Here is a 24,260-nt window from a genome sequence, read left to right as displayed (position 1 = left end):
TCACCACAGTGAGATCGCTTGTGTTCCCTGGTGGTTTGCTTATCCACACCGTAACAGCAAGCTATTCATCCCAAGTGGGAACTGCAAGGACTTGCCCTTGGACCAGCTATGGGAGACTGCAGTGCTTTCTTGCTCTTTTCTTTCCTCCTACAGAAAATGTAGTTCTCTTTCTATGAATAACTGATTGTATAAATATGGCAAAAGGACTGTGAACCTAAACCTTCAATTGTATCACTGGGGCTACTAAAACCCACTACTTCACCTTACATATTTAACTGCTTTTATACCCTGAGACCACCACAGCTGCAACCAAACCCTCAGTAGGCATTTTCACCTGGCAGTTTCTGCTGTTGTACAGAGCTAAGACACCAGTTTAGGTGGCCTAAGACACTGTCTAAGATACTGGCTGCCTTGCTGTCTCTCAGTGGTGCTTCATACCTTATGGAGCCTTTTGGTATTTTGAGCTAACAAATCTTAAGCTTGCCACAGGTTGTATATTTGAGCTGGGGCTGGGTATTCTTGTCAGCTTTTCTGGACTAAGCAAGGGTGTTCACTGAATGCGCTCTCAGATGTATTCTAAGACGTACTCTAAGTACATACCGGATGTCTACCTACTGAGAAAAAAAGCTACATTCATTTTTTTGTATAGTCTTCGGCACTGATGATCACCTCTTGCAAGGAAAAAAATCCTTAGAAAATAGATTTTTTAAAAAGTAGTTTATTTAGATATTACATTAATAATTTAGAAAATTTCTCTCATTGTTCTCTCTTTCTGCCAGGAAGCCAAGCTTTTACATTTATATTAATTGTAGAGGTGCTGTTTTCTCAGTTACTCAGTTCATTAGCAGTGCAAAAGACTTGAAGCTCAGCTGATATAAATTTTTTTTTTAGAGAGGTTCACCTTTCTCAAGGAGCAATGAAAAGGGCAAAGTCAAGACATAATTTCTCATTATATAATGGGTAATTTATTCAAGCATATTTTTGTTACTATTTATCACTAAGGACACCTTACAACTAAATACCTTCATTGGCACATACATAAGTAGCCCAGAAACCTTTTAAATTCCTATGGAATTAACTCTGGATTTTTTTTTTCCTTCTTCCCACTTTTCATTTAATCTCTCGAGTCCTTAGTGAATATAGAAATATTCAGACCACAAGAGTTAACAGTTACATACTTGCATACTTAAAGAATCCGTAGGTCTTCACATCTTTAATTAAGCTGGTCAAAAGTACAGATTAAAAATAGTCTGTTTTAAAGTTATGTTTGAGACCACAGGCCAAAATTAGCTTGAAGGGTGGAAAGCAATGAAACAATCCAAATTTTCTCTCTTGTGTTCTCAATATATGGATTAATTGAAACAATTATTTTCTATTGTATGGTTTTACAGAAGATATACATTGCTTACAATCATGATGATTTGTTAACAGGCGATATACAACATCTTCAGATGCACATGACCGTTTCCCAGGCAGCCAGACAGATTCCACAGGCCAAATATTTTAGTGGTGCCCATATTTATACAAACATGCTCGCATTACTGGTTCTCATTCAAAGCCACTATCATAGGGGCACTTCATTGCACCACCATCATTGAAATGATCCTATGAAGGTGCTTTTCTTTGTTTTATACATTATTTATCTGTACACAGATCTTTATTTTGATTGGCCTTTTTAAAAATAGAAACCAAAATCTATCCCCATAATAATTATTTTTCTTCTACAGTGGTTTGATAGTGCACAGCTGGCCATCCCAAGAACTGAATTATTAGCATTTTAATTATAATATGAAGAACAAAGATGTACTTGCCTTGAGTTACCAAAGGAGTATATAAAGAGTTACTATAGAGAAACATCTTAGCTAGCACAAAAGAGAAATGAATGACTGTAATAGGAGTCCACATCTTTGCAGTCCCTGCCAGCCACAGACACCCTCAGCTTAGACAGGAGTTGCTCTGAATTATGGTTCAGCAAAGAAGTGGTGGGAAGCAAGAGCTAGCAACAGATTTCTTTTTCACATCCCCTTACTGCACACAACTGATATTGTAAATCTTTCAGTATCTTTGTCCTAAATCGCTTTTCCCCACCTAGTCCTCTACAGCAGGAGCTCCTGACTTGCCCTCATTTCCCACCAAGCTCATCCAAAGCTGAACTCGTGTAAATGTGATGGGGATAACAGAGAGAGAACAGAGCCACTGAAGAGTGAGCTGTAAGGGAAAGTAAACAGCCTGACTGGTGGAGGAAGAGGAGGCTATTGCTTTGTGTGTGCATCTGCTTCACATCAGCCAGAAGATCTTAGGGAGGACAGGGTTTAATCACTTCCTGCCATGCATTCTAATAGCCGAGTGATTCACAGTCATAACTGTTTTTACCTTTGTGACAGGCTGCAGGGAAATCTGTCCCCCACCCACCCATGTAGCCCTTGTATATTTTATTCCAACCCATATTTACTGTGCCTATTTATACTACCTCTCATCTGCCTTCACTTCAAAAATTATGCTCAATGCTATGTATTTGCATTAGACTATTGGCTGTTGTGAGGCCCATTGAATCTTGCAGTTACTGTGGCATGGCAATAACCTGAAGAGATTCTGCTCCTCTGAACTTTTTGAAAACTTGAGAAGATTATAGAATTTATAATGATATTAGAGAGCATTGTGGCAGGCATGCTGCTAAGTACTGATGGCATTGTGCATACCGGAGCACTGGTAGCATATCTTTGGGTAATTGGCTCAAGAAAATCTGTAACTTTGAAAGCTGTGGATGTAATTCCTTTTACAACAAATCGTCTTTTGAAGCGTACGCTACCTATGCACATAACTGAAAAGTATCTGCAACAACAGATGGCATTACAATGTGAGGAAAAATATTTTCAGCTTTTCCTCAATACAGAAATTACTAAGAATATTAATTCATAGAAACATTATTAAAGTAAATATCAAATCACTACCGCAGAAGCCTCAGCACTTTGGGGAGATAGGCAATGATATGGCAAATAGAATTTATCCATTTATCCAGCACTGATCTACCTCAGTTGTCAATGCATAGTGGTGCTTATTTATTCAGATTAATATCCCACTTCGCATAGGAATTATCACAGGCTTTTGTGAATGCTGGGAATTCTGGTCTATAAATCATACTAATATTCATTCTATTTTGTTAGTAAGCTGGAGCACATAATGAAGAAAAAAATGAAGAGGAAGTATGTGATTAACAACCAGGCCACTTTTCATAAGGAGAAGATCAGCCAGGCATGCTGCTACGACCGTGCGAGGAGGGCACTGTCCCCACTTTGTATTTTGAGCAGCAGTGGAGGGATTCACTCCACAAAGCTGGAGAGTTTCTTCAGGGAAAGTGCAGTGTCTTTTATAACCACGTTTCCTAGCCAGCTGCAGAGTACTGAGCCTGGCAATGCCTCTGCATGCCTCACTCTCTCCTGTTCCACGTCAGCTGCCCTGGAGAAGCAGCGACGCCAGCCCCACTGGCACAGCGCACTGCTGCTCACGCACACAGCCTGCTTGGGTCAGACTGCGGCTGCAGGAAGCACGTGACCCCACCGCTGTCCACACCAAACTGGATTTATGCAAGGGTGGCTGGCTCCAGATGCTTATCCCAGTGAAGCCAGTGTGTGTTTGGGGAGGTGGGGGGCAGGGATGTCACCTCTGCTTGCCCTCATGCTTCCTTTGCGTTCTTCTCCCACAAATGACAAATGTATTTCCTGACCTTCTCCCACACTGTTCCTGTACCAGGAATGTTTTTTCTACTCTCGTCACACAGTTCTCATTTCTTATTAAACCTTCCTTCAGTAGGCCTTTACAGTTGGAAGATACTTCCATCCACAAAACTCCACAAAGGTAGCATTTTTAAGGAACTAATATAGACTAGTATTTGTACTGTATGTACATGATACAACTTAGGAGAGATTTTATTACCTTCAAATTTCTGATATCTGAATCTTTTCTTGATGCTTCTAATGCTTAGAACATGGACCTGTTATTTTGCACTTACTACATTACAGAAAGCTGCATAGAACCAACAGTGTCCTTTGTCTCCAAAGAGATCAGAACTGGACCCTTAGCTTTTAAAATAAAGTTATTTTCTCATTTCAAGGGACACAAGTGAGCTAATTTTCCTTTGAGGTAGCAAATGCAGTTTGTATTTACAGACCCAAGCATTGATTTTGTTCGGTCTCTATGGGATCAACAGGCATCTGTTTCTTTCTCAGAGTATCTGCAGTTTGCAGTTCTTTTTAATCCTCACACAAACAAAATTCTCATCCAATACTTTGGCTGGGTAGTCTACTGTGTCATTTGTCCCTGCACCATTTGCTTCTAGAGACCTAGATGCAAATAAACATCCTTATTCATTTCACTTCTGTATCCTAAACTATGCAAGTATCTATAGTACACCATATCTCTTTAATAAAAAGTCGTACAGAAATCAGCTTACCTTGCCAGGTTTTGTGTAGTTTATTACATTGTTTATCTGAAAAATATTCCACATTATTCCAATAAATAAAAAGAACAATTTTCATACATCCTTTCCTAAGTTAGGATGGCTTGTCATCATGAAAGAAAAAGCAGAAAGAGAAAAATATCAGTAAGGAAAATACATTTCAACAAGGAGTACAGTGTTTTCAGCTGTGAACTGGAATTTAATATTTTAATGCAAACAAAAAGCAAAGGAATTTCCATGTAGGTGTAGGCAAACAGTAGCAATGCCGTGACCTGGTCTTTTTTTTGTTTCACATGGGGAAGGAATATCAACAGTACATATAAAGGCATCTGAATCTACTTACTAACATAAGCATTAACAGTAGTTAAAAAAGCAGCTCTTTGCTAGATATCTTTTCACAGAAAATAGTAGCTGCAAAGCTAATGTTATCTTTTTAAATTCTGTCTTACATTTGATACTCTAAGAACAAGTAAAGTATTACTTCACATAGTCCGTTATCAGCACTGCAAAAGGATCAACTCTAAATTGACATTTGCCCAAATGTAATGATCCAAAGTGGAGCAACCTCCGCCTAGGAGCCATTTGTAACTTCTTCCTCTCAGGACAGCTGGATGCAAACATGCTTATTAAATCAAATTTGGGCCAAAACTGTTGCTAGTCGAGCCTGGTAAATTGCCTTTAGCTTAGAGGAAACCTCAGTTTACATTACAGAAAACACAGTTCCAAAGTATCTTTAGCACAAAAGCCCACTGAGAGGTCTAGATTGGAACTTTAAAAACACACTCAGTGGTATACATGAGTAGTCTCTTCCCTGTGAAATACAGTGTGGCTGGGTCTCACTTCAGGTTGCCATGTGTTAATTTTTTAAAATTTTATTTGCCTATTTCTCTTTTTATTTCTCTTTGTCTTTCAGTTAAATAATTTCTTATAAGGTATAATGCTTTTCTAGTAAGAAAAAGGAAGATAACATCAAGTCCATAATTTTGGATGTTTAACAGACGTTTTAATATTTTTCCAAAGGTTTCCCTTTTCTGGTAGAAAATATTAAAATCACAAGAAAGTATTTTTCTTCTACTTTTATTGTCTCTTTTTCTTTCTCCTCATAATTTTTCCAATGTGTAGAAAGGATATGATGATGGAGAAAAAGTAAGGTTAAGAGTTTGATTACTACAAAATGAGCGGATTTTTAAAAACAGTTATAAGAACGGTTTTTGAAACAAAAATATTTGGTATGCCACTTGTCAAAATATACTAGCGGATATTACACAAAGTATACTTTTAAGAAAAATATTTTCAAATGTTTTGAGCTACATCATGACAAGCCACAGAACAGGTAGCTGAGGACAACAGGTTTATCGCAACAATACACTGAAATGTAGTGCTAGAATTCCCCCAAAAGAACTAAGCTCAGTCTGTCTTGTTTTAAGTACCTGCTCTCTTGGCATTCCCATGAGGAAATTGGAGGAGTTTTACCTACCAAGCTACTCTGCTATCCATCGTATTGAGAGATTTTTGGCAATGCAACTGTTGTACTAACATACTGGAAAGATGAAACAGGAAAGTAACATTCAAGCAGGAAAAAAAGTTTCAACACTAAGAACATGAGTAAAACTATGCGTCTATCCTAACAATTCTGTTTCACTCCTTGACTTTGTTTTTTAGCATTACTATACATCACATAATTATTGTGTGATCTGAAAATTATACTCAGTCTAGCATCAGTTTCCCATCTAAGGAACTTAATACTTAAGTTATCTGATAAAAGAACAATGTTTGTACCTCCAAGTACTGGACTTCAGGTAAAAACCTCAACAAAATCCCAAGTATACCTCTTCCACCTGGAACAGCAAACCTGCCTGTGCACATAGTGCTTCTGACCCAAAGCCACACTCCAGTAGCACAGTCTCATGTCCCACTCTAACACCTTTGGCCACTCTTAATGAAATACAAAGCTCCGAGTCCCAACTCCTCATAGAGATTTCTTCCAGAAAGGCTGTTTTCACTCCAGGTTGTTCTGCTTCCCTAGGTATTTGAAGCTTTCCTTGCATTTCCTTTTCCTGAGCACAGACAAAACTCTGTCACATTTTCTATTTCTCTTCCACAGTGTGGAACTTTTCCACAGGATGACACCATGTCTAGTCTGCTGGTTTTGAACTGATAACCCCTCTCTCCAACAGAAAAGATGAACATTTCCTTTTCATTGCCTATGATACCATTTCTTCCCCCTGAAAGTCACTTGACTGAGCGACTTTGAGATATTGTACCTCAGAGGCTAATATAGCCTGTCCAACAGTAACGTGGGAAGAGCACTGGTCCTTTCTTTCTTTATCTCTAATCAACCTTCGTTTTTTGGAGAATGACCTATGATACTTCACCCAAACCTGAAAAATAATTGTACAGTCTGCTTATCCTACAGGTAAAGTAGGTAAATGCTAACCCAAGTCAGTCCACGCACAGATTTCCACTTACGTTTATAGTCATGGTTTTAAACACAATTCTTGACACAGATATGCACTTACCTGTGCCAATTTAGCACTTCAACAAAATGTCACAATGGATGAGCAATACTCTGAGACCATAGCTGAAGCTTCACTGTACAGCTCAGTGACAGCAGCAGAGTTCAGGTCATTTGCTGCAAGGTCTAAAACTGACATTTCTGAAATGGCACAGCATGAATAAGCACTATGAAAAAAGAAATATGAATAGAGAAATGGAGGGCGAGAGAGAAGGATTAGTAAAGGAATATGAGAAAGGTGGGGGAAATGAAAAGAAGCAGTACACAGCTAATCTGGGGCTTAAATATCTTGACATATCTGTCAAGGCTGTATGCATCAACCAAGAATCATTGATGATACAACATTTTATTTATATTTTTACTTCATTAAAAAAATTAAAGCTTGTAACTTACTAAACACATTTTTATAACTGAGATAAAAGAAAAACATTGCCACGATGGTTAATATCTCTGCTACTGCCCAAGTCTATAACCTTCATCCCTACACAGACTGGAGGTTTGCTGCTGATGGATTTACCAGCTGCTTCTCTTTGGGATGATTGTAAGAATATAAAAGGAAAAAAATATGCCTTTCAGAGAACACATCAAGCACTGTTGATGACCTGCAATCACTTAAGGCACCATGTAGAGCTGGGATCCAGCACCCATATGTAAATTTAAGAATGTGCTGCCATTTTACTTATTTCCAAGATTTTTTTCTAGAAAAAAATATATGATGCATATATGATGCAGAGAGATGCCACATCCTGCAAATGAGGGCATTTAGGCTTTGAACACAATGACTTGTGCAGGGATTGGTACTCTCTAGAGCTCTTTATGGTATTTTGACAAATCATAACAGTACTACCTTGGTTTTATTACAATTTTTATTTCTCATATACACACACAGTGATCTTAATGTGCTAGTATCCAGCTGCCCATCTCAGAACCCCAAATATAGGCACGTGGGGCTCCAAACCAAGATTCTGCCTCCCTCCCACTTTCATTCAGCTATGATTTTCATGAAATTTGCAAGAACATGATAACTTTCCCAGTTTAGTTTAAATTGGCATATAATATTAGGAGTTTCTGGAGAATAAACAAAAAAGGTGATTGAATAAACCTTGTTTCTGCAGGAAACAAAGATAATTTGTCACCTCTTTATATAAATTCTAGCACAATGAAATTTTTTCCCCTATAAAACTTTAGTGCAAGAAGTCATACTCATCATAACTATGACTATTATTTACTACTATAATAATTCTCCTGTACAAGATATTTTAACTCAACTTTAAATTATTATAACCATGTGCTTAATACTATCCATTATATAGATCTTTCAGTTCTGCTATAGTCTCTCATTTTTTGTTTTTCTATTTTTTCTACTATTTCAGAGTTCTTCTAATTCTTTTCCCTATAAAATTTGAACTCCATTGCATAAAATCTGAGTTAACTTAGAATTTAGGGAAAAAAAAAAAAAAAAAAAAAAGGCATTGAATAGATGAAAAGGCTAATAGAACAAAAGTTGCTTTCATTTTGTTCTTGAACATGCTTTACAAACTGACATGAAATATTGAAACTCATCCTTTGAAAGTACAAGATTATTGCTAGGGAACAGTATATCTGTAGTACTGTCATGCATGTTTTAGAACAGAAGTGAAGTCTATGTACGAAGAGAGGAAAAAAGAAGAAAGGGAGATGGAGTACTTTCCATGCTCCTGAGTCCTACATTTTCTCTTGAGAGACAGAGACATATAGTATAGTAGTTGCCCATTTAACCTTTTCTGAGCTCTAGCAACAATAAGAGAGACAGCAGCTTCATCATGTCATTCCATTTGCACTAACTAATGAAGCATCAGGGAGAACAAACAGTGCAGTGATAAAGGCAGCCCTGGGATGGCAGCAATCCTCTTACTTACTTTTTCCCCTTCCGCTCCATGAGCTCTGTAAAATTATTGTATTCTGGTACGATACCTCCACATACTATGGAGACTTGGCCATTTTTTTTTTTTCACTCTAGCAAAACTTCCACCGTCTTTACTTATGCTGCACATCTCTTGCACCCTGTCCCACTCTGTGGAGCAAAGACTATGGCATCAAGTTACTAATACATAAGCTCCAGAGCTCTTACTGCTCATGCCGTGGGACCACCTAGGTACATTGAGCCACAGGGCAGTAAAAGATCACTCTCAAACTTTCAAATTGCAAAGTGCCCTTTCAAGGGAAAGGTGATGCTTTCGGTTCGAACTAAAACATTAAAATGAAATCTACTCACTGGCTTCTGTGCCAAAGTCCTCCGAGACTGAATAGCACTTAAGCGACTTTAGACATCATCCTCCATGCTCAGTGTATGTCAGAATAAGACCTAACGGTCTAAGGAAGCTGACAAGAGCACGTATCCATCGCGAAAAGAGGAATGGAGCTTCAGACTTGAAAACAACAACTTCAGTGTTTAGGGAGTAGCCCAGACTCCTGTGACTCAGTGAAAGTGTAGTGACTTATTCTGGAAGGCTGGTGCATCTGGTGCCAGATTTGTAATGGGAATGCCTAAAGATTTAGGCTGGTACCAAACAGGATTTTCAGCAGCATCTGAACGTCTCCATCGGGTTTGTTTTGTTACAGGAAGGTAAGGAACTTTCAAAATAATCTCAGTAAGCATCCATCTATTTAAAAGTCTGGCCCCAATTTTGCATTTAATACATTTTAACACTTTGTTGTTAGATTAATTTTTATTTTAATTTTGTGATCTTAAACTGTAATTTCAATCTATAAACTTAAGTTTTTGTGTTCAGATGTACATCTAATAGTGTTGTTTACCTGTTTTCTCAAGTGATCTAGTGCATCCATAATCTGAAAATAGCACTGAAAGTAGTTTTCCATAACTACACATACAATCACTTTCCCATTTAAAATAGGGAGTGAAATGCTGCTATTTCAGATTGAAATCTTAACTACCAAAAAAGCAGCCATACCCTGCACAACAATGGTGAAAGACATTCATGACAAAGGGTGTCATTTGCTGACATTAATTTTGCGACCAGTTCTGACCTGAGGTATTCCCAGCAACCTGTCCCTCCCTTTCCCTTTCTCCTCCCCCTATCAGTTTTTGCATGCTGGCTACCACTTCCCCTGTGCTTATTAGTGCTGGTATAGATCTATTGCCTCAAATGTGCTGGCACAAATGTGTATGGGAGTTGTTTTGTAAACTATATATACAGTTTTTCTGCTTTAATAGCAGAAAAAAGCAGTTTTTCCTGCTTTTTTTAATAAGTATATTTTTTAATTGGTCAGCTTTTCTGAGCTCATTCAAGCAAGTAGTATATTACAGAAAAAAAATGAAGTGATTAAGATTACCAAAAGTCAGTACTGTCATAAAGTCAACTATCATCAAACCATGGCCTCAAACTCATTTTCATGAAGAAGTTCCAAAGACATGCCTGCCCACTTTAATTCTGTACTGAAATAATTCATTACAGAAACACTGTTAGCTTGGGGTTCTACATCGATTCAAACTTGCCTGCTACCAAAAAAACCCCATTTTTAACATATTTCTGTTAATTGTTGGGAGATATAAATCTACTGAACGTAGAAATGACTTTCTATTATTTCTATGACAAGCTTTATTGAGATTTTCAGTTTTATTATTATTGCTGCATCTATAACTGCAGTACTGAAACCTTAAAAAATAGCCAGATGACTCGAAGTATTTTCTTCATGCTGTTTCTTAGCTGGAGCTACTGCATGCACAAACTGTATATTGCCCTCTGCAGAATCCTCAGGCAAATAATCATTAGGCAAACTGAATTTATTATTTAATTTCAAGGCAAGTCAATTAAACATCAATACTCCTGAACAGTTCTGCAGTGTTTTGGAAGGTTTAGTATGTCATTTTCTTTTTAGAAGCCAACACCCTGGTCTGGACTGCAATCTTAGAAGGCATTGCAGAAACTCAGAGAAATGAAGATCAATACTCAACTGATCTGCATAAATATTTCATGTTTGTCCAGAAAACCTCACTGAAACATTTCAATCTGCAAACATTAAATCTTTTGTTTGTTTCTATTTTTTTCTTTGCTTCCTTCATAATACTTCATTCTGTGCAAAACACTGTTAGTTCCTAGATTTGGAAAAAGCACAAAGTAAGCGTGCAACTCCTCCCATAATGAAACAAATATTTGAAAAATTAAGCTACATCATTAACCTTTTAAAGCATCTCTGTGTGATATTCCTATGTGAACTATATATACAAAATTTTCACCACAGTTACAAAGACATAGCCCCTTTCATTTATTCCAACGATGGGAGACAGGCTTTAAAAAGTATTTGTGGCACTGTTACAGCTAGTTGTAAATTGTGTTTGAAAATACATACGGTATTTTGTGTTTGCTAGGGCAAATACAAAATGGTATTTGTGCTGTTGTGTTATACAACACTCAATTCCTGTAGCAAGAAGCTAAGGAAACACATCCTATTGGTGGGTTCTGAAAGAAAAACGGCACCAGAATTAGACCCACGTAACAATACACTTGTTTTGAATCTCTTAAACAGAAAGTCTTTAAGGTGCTGTACCTCAGGAGTGTTATGAAAGGAGAGAAGACAGACATCCTTGACTCAGATTGAGGAACTTCTGAGGCAATAGGAAACTCTCCTGTAAACCTCCCCTGTGCTACACAGGTAAAGTATTACTGTAAGTTACCATTAAAATTCACAATCTCAAACTTATGTAAAGAATTGCCCTACAGGTATGATAAGAAACAGGTGGTAGTTTTCAAGTCTTTACCTCATTGGCTCAATTTTATACCAATTACACAATAACCTTCTTTTCTCCAAAACTGATTAGTACTAGCAAGTTTTCAAATATCAGTATGTGCTCAGATAATCAAGAGAGAATTTTAGAATAAAGTATGTTCCTAGTTAAGAGATGCATAAACACCTATTGAAAGATGAGGCCTCATGTAGTTATTCCTAAAGAAACATTACTAGCTACAGAGCTATCCAACACCAAGGGGAAATGACTCACTCAGAATGATTCGTTTTTGTCTAAAAGCCAACCCAGTTTTATAATTGAACTTTAAAGCTATACTGTTTATGCATAATTATTGGATCACTCCATTCCAATTCAGGAACTTAATCCATTATTAAACAATTAAAAAAAGTACTTGTAAAATTAGACTGAAGTATTTACTATCTTGAAATAGTAATTAATTCTGTGTAACATTTAAAATCTAAAGAAAACTTTTATGGCATTTTTTTTTAATAATAATCAACATTAACCTGCTGATTAAAACCTAAAGAGTATTGCTGTCAGGTGCAATAGCGACCCATCAAATTCCCTGACCTAGTCTCTTTGCTTTAACCCAGAGCTCTAAGAAAAACAAACAAAACAACCCCCCCACACACACTTCTTGTTAAGTATTTCTTAAACCTGAACAATATTTAAGTAAACTGAATGGAGTGATATTTAGGAAAAATGTAACACTTTTAAGAATTTCTTAATGCAATACAGAACTTGCATTTTATACGCATGGTAGTTTTCTTCAGTCTTAGAAACAATTGCTACCTAACTTAACTAGACAACTAGCTTACAGACATAAGAGCAGAATATGCAGACACTAATCTTAAACCACTTTTGAAAGTCCAATTACTCTTTGACTCAAAGTTCTTACTAGATCATCTTTCATTCTAATCCTGTGTCCTGCTTAGGTAGTAAGAGAAGGACCAGACTCACACATACCCTAAACCCAATCATTGATACACACGCAAATAGCTAAATCTCAAGCTTAAAATTCCTTATTAACTAATTTATTAGGTTATATAGTTGATATAGAAAAGGAATGTATGTATGTCTTGCAGGGGGAGAAAAGGAATGTATGTCTTGCGGGGGGAGAAAAGACAATAATGAAAAAGAATATGATCTATGGACTAAATTGATGGGAAAATAACAGTAATGAAGGAACCTGATATAAGCTTAAGAAGAATTGTTGACAAGGATTTCATAAACAAGTAAAAACAATGTGAATCCAAATAAGGGTCTTACAAGTGGAAAAGTAATATTATTCATTATAGAATCATAGGAGAGGTAAGGAGTGCAACAGTTATTGTACATGGAAGATCTTACCTGCATGTACATAGAATATATACTGGAATGAACAGAAGAAGCTGAAAGCACATGAGCAAAACTACAAAATAATTAGCATAACAAAAGACTGAGTGGGACTGTTCAGGTGACTGTAATACTAATAAAGAAGATTATAACCTCTTAAAGAAGGACAGACAAGTGTTTAAAAAGGAAAAAAAAAAAGATGTATGGTATATCAAAGAAGTATAAACCTGTTCCATGTTTCAAAATGATGAAAAGGGCAGAAATGAAACAAGGCATTGTCATGCTAGGGGTCTGTTGCAGGAAAACAAAATCAGGAAGATGACTGGACTGAGGTTCTCTCTGCACAGCTAGCAGGGCCTCCAAATTTAGGTGCTGTAACTCTCCATTAGGAAAGAAATCTAATAGAATACAAAACATCCAGGAAGTTCTTGGAATGAGCTGGTGACATATACAGCTCAAGTCACAGTTTTTAAAAGACTATTCTCACATTCGGTAACATAATTACCCGATTGTTACATCGATACCTTAATTATAACAGTAATGAATAAAACTATAGATGATTTTCCCAATCCCTTTTTTGCTTTTTTTAAATAGAGAGAAAGGAAAAATAAACAAAACAAAAATCCTACACTTCGGGTCTTGTAATGAGCATCTGCTGAGGGAAAAAGAATGAGAAAGAATATAGTTGCAGTGAAAATTTCTTTATCAGTCATTATACTTACTAGGTCAATATAAATAATACATTTTAAAAATGTAAAGTGAAAGCAAATATATCTGAGTACAAGCACTTTTAAATTGTAGAAATCTTATTTTCACACCCGTTGTGCTTCTAACTGGAATACACTGTATTATCATTTACTACCAGCCAATTGATTATGTACTGTGCTGTACTTTTAAAAGAAAGAAACTACATACTTTGAAAATACTTAAAAATTGCACAGTGTGCAATATTTGCTCCTTTTCATTCTTTAAGCAAAGACTAGAAATGAATTCTGTTCTTCCATGAGCAAGGGCACCTTTATAGAAGTGGAAGTTAATACATTAATCAGTTAGTAAACAACCTGATTTTAGTTTCTTCTCCTCTATATTTTTAAGGTAAAGGAGTAAGTGCTCATATTGCCATCATCATTAGGCATTTGGTAATTGACATTTGATAAACATGTTACTAGTAAAAACACATAAGCATCTTCTGGTCAGCACATACAGGCACAGAAGAGATAACATTGATTTGTGCCAGAGACGCCTATGCCTCCAAAGGTTCAATGAACAAAACTTTGCTCTTAACCAGTTTAAACAGAATAGTTTGCTGTTAGCAACTGATTCATTTTCTGTAGGCTTTTTTCATCATGAATCACACACAAGCTATCATGATTATCTTCTTGTATATGTTACTTACAAAATTTGAGTCAAGGTATTTTCCTAGAACTCATCACAGCAAAGATTTCTTCTGATTTGGAAGGGAAGCCATATAAAACACACTCAAAGCCTGCATTAACTGGCCCACTATTATTAACTAGCCTAGTACTGCCAGGAGACTACCAGCTGCCAATCACAGGCACAATTAAAGTGAATGGCTATACTAAGCAGCATTCTATCAGGTTAAAGAGAAAGAATATTTAAAGGACCCTTAGGGCACTGATCACTGAAAAGTAGAAGTTCTTGCCACAAGGGATAGGCAATCTAGCATTGCTGATGTGAGGAAAAGAGTCTTCCCAGTAACTGATTAAATATATAGGGGGCTGCGGAATGGATACGTTGCACCTGTGTACACTTGTGTGTAAGAGTCACAGGAGAAAGCCAAGTAAGCAGTAGTCCTGGGATGAAGCTAGAAAACAGAACTACCTTTGAGCAGGGTTTCTACTGGGGAAACGGATTTGGATTTCTGAACAAAAAGCTATCTTTTATGATTTTTTTTTCCTGTATTCAAGGAAATAGGAATTTGTATATGCTCTCTGTAATAACAGGATAGTCTCAAGTACCTGTCTTTCACCACCAGTTCTTCCTAAGAGAAAAAATGTCAGGAACAAACTGCTATTACTTAGGCCAATTAGAGGCACTTAATGCATAGGAGATGTTCCTGAAGATGTTATCAGTGGCATTACATTTGAAGAGAATGTATGTTTGCAAATGGCAGTTGCCACATAAATAAGTCAGTTATATTAATAAATCACATAAAAGTAATGAAAATATTATTACAGATGTTAAGAGCACTTACTTAAAAGGTTAAACTTGCTATTAAAATTGGTTTGTCCAGATATTGTCATTCATACTATAGTAAAGAACATAAGGACGGAACATTTAACAGAACATTTAAATAACTCGTTACAGTGTGGAAGTTCAATGAGATCAGCAACAACAAAAACTATTGTTAAGAATAGTATCTCAGGCTTCTTCTTAACATAGGTCTGACTCTTGGCTAAAGAGTCATTCAAAATACTCAGCTGCTCAAGTTTCACTGAAGGTTTTGTGTAATATGCTCCAAGTAAATAATAGAATCAAGACTATGCTCAAGCAGCCCCAACAGTATGGAAGAGATGACACCTTAGAGACACCTTTTAAGAATGGCCAGTAACAGTATAGCTAGACAAGTTATTTCTTTGGCAATCCCATGGCATGTTGTCACCTGAGCAAAATTCCTCTTAACACAGTTATAACAGATGTAACTTAAAAAAAAAAACAAACAAACAAACAACAAAAAAAAAAAAAGATTTAGAGAAAAGGAGTATGGAATGAGCTGCCTTAGTATGCTTTGACTTTTGATCTGCAAAATGTATGGCATCGATAGCACTTGCAAGCAGAAGCCGAGGAGCCTTTCAGGCAGAGAGATGAGAATGAAGGAGGTCAGAGATGTGTGAGGAGATATGTAGTCTATTTTCCTTATCTTTTCTACAAGAAAGTACACTGTCTTTTGCTATTGTATACTTGCTTCAAATGCAAAAATAACAGGGTCCCTTCCCTGACAGAATGAAAAAAGATGATACGGCAGACTTACTGACAGTGTATTTCATATTCTGTTTTCTTGTTAAGTAATTAGATGTATGATACAGACATAGCTACAGCTAGTATTTTGGGCAGGAACCCAGCATTTGCACTTCATTGTGAGACCCCCAACCCCACATACAAACAAAAATAAAACCAGTTGGTCAAAAGCGTGCGGATAGTTATATTGAAGTAAAAATGTAGGCAAAAATGAAACCAAAAGTTGGATTTGACCATAATTTTTTTTAAGCTGTATTTTCTATTCTTCAACCAGTTTTCTCTTGCAAATCTCTCCTATCCGTGTCCTCATGCATTATGTTGTATATTCCACAAACCAAACATGCTTAAGTGAGGCAGAGGGAGAAGGGCCAACATTCCTCCATGGATGCCTTACCGCTTATAACATCTGCTGGTACCTCCCAGTCAACACATGAACAAGTACTGAAAATTCTGGTAGCTGTTTTTTGAGCCAGGGATATACTGCCATCATTGTCCATCAGTTCTATAGCAGTAGCTATTATAGGCATGGAGCATACTTTACTAAGCAATGCACAAATATGCAGGAAGGCATCATGGCCATGTCTATAGGAAACCTATCTTGAGATCATTTGAGTCATAGAAAGTGGAGCATGATAATGTGAATACACTGTGCGGCCATCCACCTTTGCTCGCATTTGTGACCATATAACAGTAAGCCTTCTCCCCAAGGCTTTTTTGTCTTATGGATTTCTGTCTTATTACATTTTGTATTAATTGCTTTTATCTCCCATATTGACTGCTGCATTTTTGGCTGTCTGTATGTTTGTCTTCTAGCTCACATATTGACTGCTGCCCTACTACTTGTCATAGTATTATCTGCAATACTGTTTACTGCTGTTTTTGTACAGAATTATTTGTTGCTTTCGTACTTCTATTGATCAGCTGCTAAGTGATTGATTTTACTGTCTTTCCCCTTTGCCCTTGTACTTACCTCATATCTTTTTGCTCTTTCACTTTTACATCATTCAAGTTCCTGTAGTTTGGCACAGCGGTTGCTCATCCATTGATCCTTTGGGCCTATCATTGCATCTCTCTACATCACCTTCCTAAGTCTCTTCCGTATTTTTCCTGTTTTCTTGCTGTTATGGAAAACTAGGCTTGCCAGCCACCATAACAGGTCCGACTCTGGGTTCATGATGAGACAGAAAAGTTTGAAGCCAAATCAGAGTGAAATAAATTTCAATGACATGCAGTACTTAGAGCTCGAGCTAGGTGCCTCTGAAGAGGGACCTCATTTCAACAAATCCCTGGTAATTATACCCTTCCAGTCTAGTACCCGTCTCATAGTTCTGAATCAATCATAATATTACAGTTTGGGGTCTTCTAACTCCCGGATGGTCTTTTCCATAGTTTCCAGCTGTGATCTTTACTTCTTATCTCACTTCTGCATAGTTGTCAATGGCTCTTTTTTTCTCCCTTATCTTGTCCCTTGGAACCAGTCTTTGTGGTTAGTTCTTTCTTGCATAGTTGTCTGGCTCTTCTACTTCTTTTTCATGTCCTCCGGAGTCAGTCTTGTGGTTCTTTTGTTTCTTTCTTCTGTGTCCTAGGTTAAAGTCCATCTTCTTGCTAGTGCTCATTAATACTGCTTATTCCTCCCTACACTTGTACACTCTACATTTCCCCCCCTCCTGTTTTCTTCTAGGGAAAGAACTCTGTTCCTTCAACATTTCTCCTATTTTATTGCATATTTACCTTACAAAGGAAACCTTCCTTCAGATTCTTTCATCTCCACTTTTTCATCTACATCCTCATCTCTGCCTCTGCAATAGCTGTCTAAACAGTATCTACCTTTCCTGCCCATATTGATCATGTTCCCTCCTCTTCTTTGCTCTCCTCTTCTCCCTACAAGCTTCATAATGGTCAGCTGTGTTCATATTTCTGACACTCTACTCTCCAGTGCTTTGGCTGATACCTTTTAGCATTAGCTTACAAGGTATTTGGACAAACTGATGAAATACTTGAACAAAGATATTCAGATGGTTACTCTCTGTACCTTGTTATTCATACTCTGAAAAAAAATACAAATACAGTAAATATGGATAGTGGCTTTATTAACCTGAAGTAAAATTAATAAAATGTGTAAAATCTTCTTTCCTGGTAACCACAATTATAGTATTGGACATCAAGACCCTGACAGCTCATCTAGAGAGCTGCATATAGGTCATAGAACCTATGGACATGGACTGTCATGAGCCTTCCAGCTGGCTCATGAAGGTGAAGAGGCTTTAATCTGCCTGTCTCTATGACACAGCCCAGCAACACTATTTCTATGAAACAATTCACCACAGACAAATCAGTACTGATTTTCATCATTTACAGATGAAAGATTCAAAAGTCCCTATTCCTGTAAATAAGAATGATGTTTCAAATGTTGCAAAAGAACTTGAGAGTATTCATTTGTATTATGTGCTTTGGCCATTTGTGCCTCATTATGTTCTCTATTTCTGCCTATACTAAGTGAAATCTGGAGAATGACTATTCCTTTTATCTATAATTTCAAGAATATAATATGTGAACAAGAGCATTTGACATTCAGTATTTGTTATTCTCTTATTTAAAACATTTTATTCATCTTGGCGAGGATAGAAAAAAGATCATGTGACTTAGGTGGCCAATTATACCCAATGGCTAATGAATAGCAAAAAAGTCAAAGGGAGAGTTCATAAACCATCCATTGGCTGAAACATGTTTGAACAAATTGTTCAAAGAAGTACAAATAATGAATGCATTCATTAAAAACACGATCCAAGAACAATCAACAAAACTGAAAAGAAAAAGGTTACATTCATCGGATAATGCATTGGCAGGGAAGAATTCAACCAGTTATAGTCATTGTTCAAGTCTCCCAGGCTTCTTAGTTAACTTCTTGAGTCTAGCATTTATGATCAGAGCAACCATTTCTCTCACAATCCGAAATACCTTGGTTTGTATTTGCACCTATTAACTTTGGAAAGGGCATCTTGCAGCTAAACTAGTTGATATCTCTTGAACAATAGTGCATTCTGCATCATTACAAAATAATCAGCCTCCATGGCATGAAGACACTTCAATGACAAACATCCTCAGATTAAACAAAACTTACTGGTGTACTTCCAGAACTTGATTCAAAAGTATTTGCTTATGTTCTTGAGATCTGTTGCATCTTTTGCTTTGTTTAGCTTTGTGGTTTCCTGGCCTTTTCTTACTTAGATGTTTCAGATTTTGGCCTGAAATGTTTTAGTTTGGTTTCAGCATAGCAATACGAAAGTGTTCCTTAGAAGCCTGGACAATTTGGAATTACTCTGTTCATGGTGTAACGGGGTATAGGAATAAATCTTTAAGTTTGATTAACAAGTCCTGGAGCCATTGCTTTTTACTCTTCTGATTTCTATCTGCTTATCCAGGTAACTTCTCACAAACTTGTCAGGCACTTGGTTGTATAGTGATAATAATCTGCTATATTTTGGTATTCCAATAGTACTTGTGCAAATCCTGGCACTGACCTGACGACCGTGTGTTCTGAGTCTATGCAGAAGGTGGATAATAAACAGAAAGGCTTTACGTGATAAACTATTTAATTTAAAATGCCCTCAAATTTGTGTCTTTTTCATCTTCTAATTCTTCAACCTAGAGAAAATATTACTCTTAGATTGTTTCTTCTCTTTGTGTGAATAAGTATTTGTCATATGTCTTTCTTTGAATGTCTCCATTCATTTTCTATCACATTCACTATCCAGTTCAAATCCTCACTGTCACTTTTGAAAGTCCCACTCACTTCCTTTGGTCCTTGAAACAATTTCAGCCTTTTCTTCTTCCAAGTTACCACCTACTTAACTTTTGCTTCTGCAGCCTCCAATTCTCATCATTTCATAGTGCTTTTAAAGTTTAAAACACTTTTCTTGTGTGCCAAATTTCCATTATTACTGTTTATCCTTTCAATAAAATAATCCACTACACCAATTCTTTTGTATACATGCAATATATTGCTTTTGAAACAATAAGGAAGATCTGGTATAAAATATATCCATAGTAAGCAATGATCAATACTTATATTATAATGGTAATACTCGATACTGAGGTTTTAAACTCAATAGCCTCTCTATTTAGGGACATCATAATTTTTCAATAGTACAGCAACCCTGTTTGCCACTTCACAGCTGCCTACCATGTGTGCAGACTATTAACAATCATCTACTGAAAAAAACTTAGGTCTTTCACACTTCTAAGGTAAAGAATAATCTAGGGCTCATGTTGTGAACAGAATGATTCACTTCACTTATGAAGAAGCTCTAGCCTAAACGCTTAACCCTTTTCTTCTAATTATGTATGTTCTATAATAAAAGCTATTTCCTCTCCATGTTAATCTATGCCCTCTGCTCAATTACATAGATTCTTCGATCAGTTACAAACATATACAATAAACACAAAATGATTTTGAATGTTGTGGCATTACATCATTTCAAATGATTTTATCTCTTCATCAGTAATTTTTAAGTTGTTGGAAAGTTATCAATCTCAAATAACATGATTGCAGACATTTGTTAAAATTACTATTTCATACAATCATAGTTACAGTATACTTTTCAGAAACATTTGAAGATAAGTGAAATCTTTAGCTGTGACTTTAGAATTTTTAGGAATTTATATCTGATACAAATCAGGCCATAGTCATGTACCTTAGCCCAGTAGACCAGTAGACGCAGCCTAGGATTAAGATCAGGAATTACTTGGTTTTGAGTAGATTCCTAGCAGTCCTTTAATGATTTCTGCAACATTATGCAAGACACTGAACCCTTGGTTCGCTTTTTCTACATATAAAATTTTTCTTATCTACTTTTCGTGACAGGCTTGAAATGCCTTGTCAGTCCCAAAGCATCAGACTTGCAAAGATTAATTAGTTCATTTTTGTAAATGGTTCTGAACATGAAATGCTCTACATGTTAATTTTTCTGATTACAAGAATCCCAGCTATCATATTGTAGCTCTTAAAATATAAAGCACACATCATGCTTTTATGGCTCTTTGACTTTAACAATGTTTTAATGCCAGAGTCTCTGTTGCCTTATACTGTGATGACTTTACTCTTACTGCATGATAGCTGCAGGTTTCATCTACAGTAACAGAAAAGGCTGATTAGAGCATGTACTTGCAGTTTAGGATTTAAATCCCCTCAGTGACTTTTGCTTCTCAGTCACATCACTATCCATTTGGCACCAAACAAAGAGCAAGCAGCCGAACAGCTCTCTTGCCCAGTTACTAGTAGTTACATGAAGTTATGTACTGAAGCCATGGAGTGGGGAGAGCTCATGCTCACACAACAAAATACATTATTTTCATGGAAAGATTAAAAAAGGCTTCAACAAGTTTCACCCTCTTTGCTCCTAGAGTGCAGACACTGGTGACAGGCTAATTGACAGCAGGAGCAGGGAGAGATCAAGGAATTCCCCTTCTTATGGCAGGTAGCAGACAGACAATTGAGTTCAAATATTCAAGCACAGAACAATTCTATTGGTCAAACTTTTTTTTTTTTTTTTTTAAACCAGAAATATCCTTGAGGACTTGAACTCATCAAAATAAATTTGCATTTTGGAGAAAAAAAGTACGCAAATTCACAGAAAGAAAGTGTGCTTCCTCAGTTTATTCTCAGGCTGGCAGTCAGAGGTTTAACTCGAGCCGTAATCCCTTTTAGCTGAAAGCTCCTTTAGCTGGAAGCTCATCTGCCAGCACTCTGTCAGTCCAGCTATTTCTCATGTCAGCTGGTGATGAGCAATTACTGACACATTAATCCTGTATCACTCCCTCACAGAATGACCTTTGGCTGAGTTTCAATAGAATTAGATGAGATATATCAACTACTTTGATTTTTTTGAAAAAAATGTTGAAGGAACATGAAACATTAAAAAGGACTCTGGCCTTTTTGATCATGATTTGTCAAGATCAAAAGAGACATAAGCATCAACAGATTTTATAGTTTATATTGAAAAGATGGAGCTTAGTTCTGAAAATATAAAAGAGTGAAAGCATAATTTTTAAAAAGCTATTGCCACTAAATAGGAAGAATTATTCACAGAGTTGTACACTTCAGAATTTCTATTTGCAACATTACTGTCATTCTATTTCAGGCTTACTGTAGGTTTGCTCTTATCCTAAATATATAAATTAAAATTTTTTGCAACATTAAGAAGCATTTGTGAACCATAGGCTGCAAACACATCTGTACAGCTGGTAAACTGGATCTTGCATCGAATTTCAATTATTGCAATGTTTGGGTTTTACAAGGGATTTAACTGAAGGAGAATGAAATAAAACTAGCATCTAAAAATTGTAATAGGAATGGATCCACTTTTTCTTATTTTTTTGTTCCATTAAAACGGTTAATCCCTCAAATCAATGTTGTGCTGATTATTAAAATGAGATATCAAAAATTATAGTGCCATATTTATTTTATAAAGTAGTAGTACACTATATTGCTAGACTTTTTCAATATTCTGAAATATGATTAGTTTTCTATTCCTTTCAGTAACAAAGAAGGAGAATAGCTGAACGGTCAACAACTATTTGAACTAAATAGCTAAAGACAAATACGAAGAAAAAAAATAAAACTATCTTTTCTGGTGGAAGATAGGAATAAAAATGTATTTAATGTGTTTTGGTATGTGTGTAAGGGTTAGACATGGATAATCTTTTTTTCCTGCTCTATTGTTATCACTCAGCTGCAACCCAACCAACTTTGTAGTTTACTAGAATTTTTGCAGTACAGGTCTTCAGACTGATGTTTTATGCTGAACAATAAAAAACTAACAGCTTTAAATTTTAAATTTTAAGATTTGATTTTCAGTTGCTGTAGATCCACCAGAATCAAAGGACCTATATATACTGATTGTTAGATCCAGTCAATGTTTAAATTACAGTGGCCCACTGTGAGGTTTGTCACTGTATAGATTCTGACTTCACTTCAGTGTCTCCTACGGCTATGGATACTTTCTTTATTGTCTATCGCTTTGACCTATCTTTAGGTACTCTATGATACCAAAGGAAAACAGCATACAAGAATAATTTAGCTACCTATCATCAAAAAAAAAATGCTAGGAGTAAGCGGCACTGCTATAATGACTGTTTTCACACAGCATGTAAAAAATAATTTACTTAGCTTTTAAAAATCCGTATTTCTATTTATCGAAAAGGTATGTCTGAATCCTGGTGATATTACTCAACAAGCTTTTATAATATGTTACAATATATTTATATTAAATAAGTCCCAACAGATTGGAGGAGCTTTCAAGACTTTGACTTCAATTATGCAGTAAGTTATAGATCTGTTTAACTTAGAATGTAAGACCAATTTATCTCAGACTACTCCTAGGCTTAAAGTTGAATATCTAAATAGATAAGCAGATATTTTCAGTTGAAAACTGAAATTTACAACATTTTGGAACACTTTTCTAGCCCATTCACCTACTTTTTATCACTTCTTTTTAATTAATAGATCCTCCTTAAATATACTGGTAAATCGTGACAATCATTTTGGACAAAATCTATAAAGAGATATAGACCAACATTTGAGAAATTAGATTAAGTAATTAAAAGAGAACTGAAGTAGAATTGAGGTACACAAATTCAAAATAGAAATTCTGGAAAAAGCCACATCCCATCCAGCTACTAATAACACCAAATACTGCTATATAATAATACCGAAGACACCTGAATTTACTTCTCTGCTTGATATGAAACTCTTAGGCATCTGAATTTTTATTTTTCCATATACCAAAAACAGCCTCAATAGGAGACAATATGAGCCCTGGTACTTTTAGCATAGCAGTGCTTATCTGAATTGAGGTACCAGGCATTCCCCACCTACGTTCCAGGAGAAGTCCCATATAGTAGGCACATAGGGAGTACATCTAATTCATATGCAAGCAGGAAATGCAGAAATGTAAAAGTGCCAAATTTCCACATAGTGGTCACACATCTGGACTACACACTCAGAAAGCAGGAGAATGGGAGACATTTATTAAGCCTGAGATACATTTTATTGCTTCATTTATAGTGACAAGCAACTTCAGACAGGCTGAGAATGTAATTTCTTCAGGACCAAAAACTGCATCCTCTAAGAGGGCAAGTGTCCTTGTGTTGCACCTTATCAGCCTAAATCTCTAATTCAGAGCTCCAATCTCAACTTTGGTGGCTGAATGCCTGAAATTAAATGATGC

The sequence above is a fragment of the Rhea pennata genome, chromosome Z, assembly GCF_028389875.1.
Source record: "Rhea pennata isolate bPtePen1 chromosome Z, bPtePen1.pri, whole genome shotgun sequence".
NCBI lineage: Eukaryota > Metazoa > Chordata > Aves > Rheiformes > Rheidae > Rhea > Rhea pennata.
Note: the sequence above shows the minus strand (reverse complement) of the source record.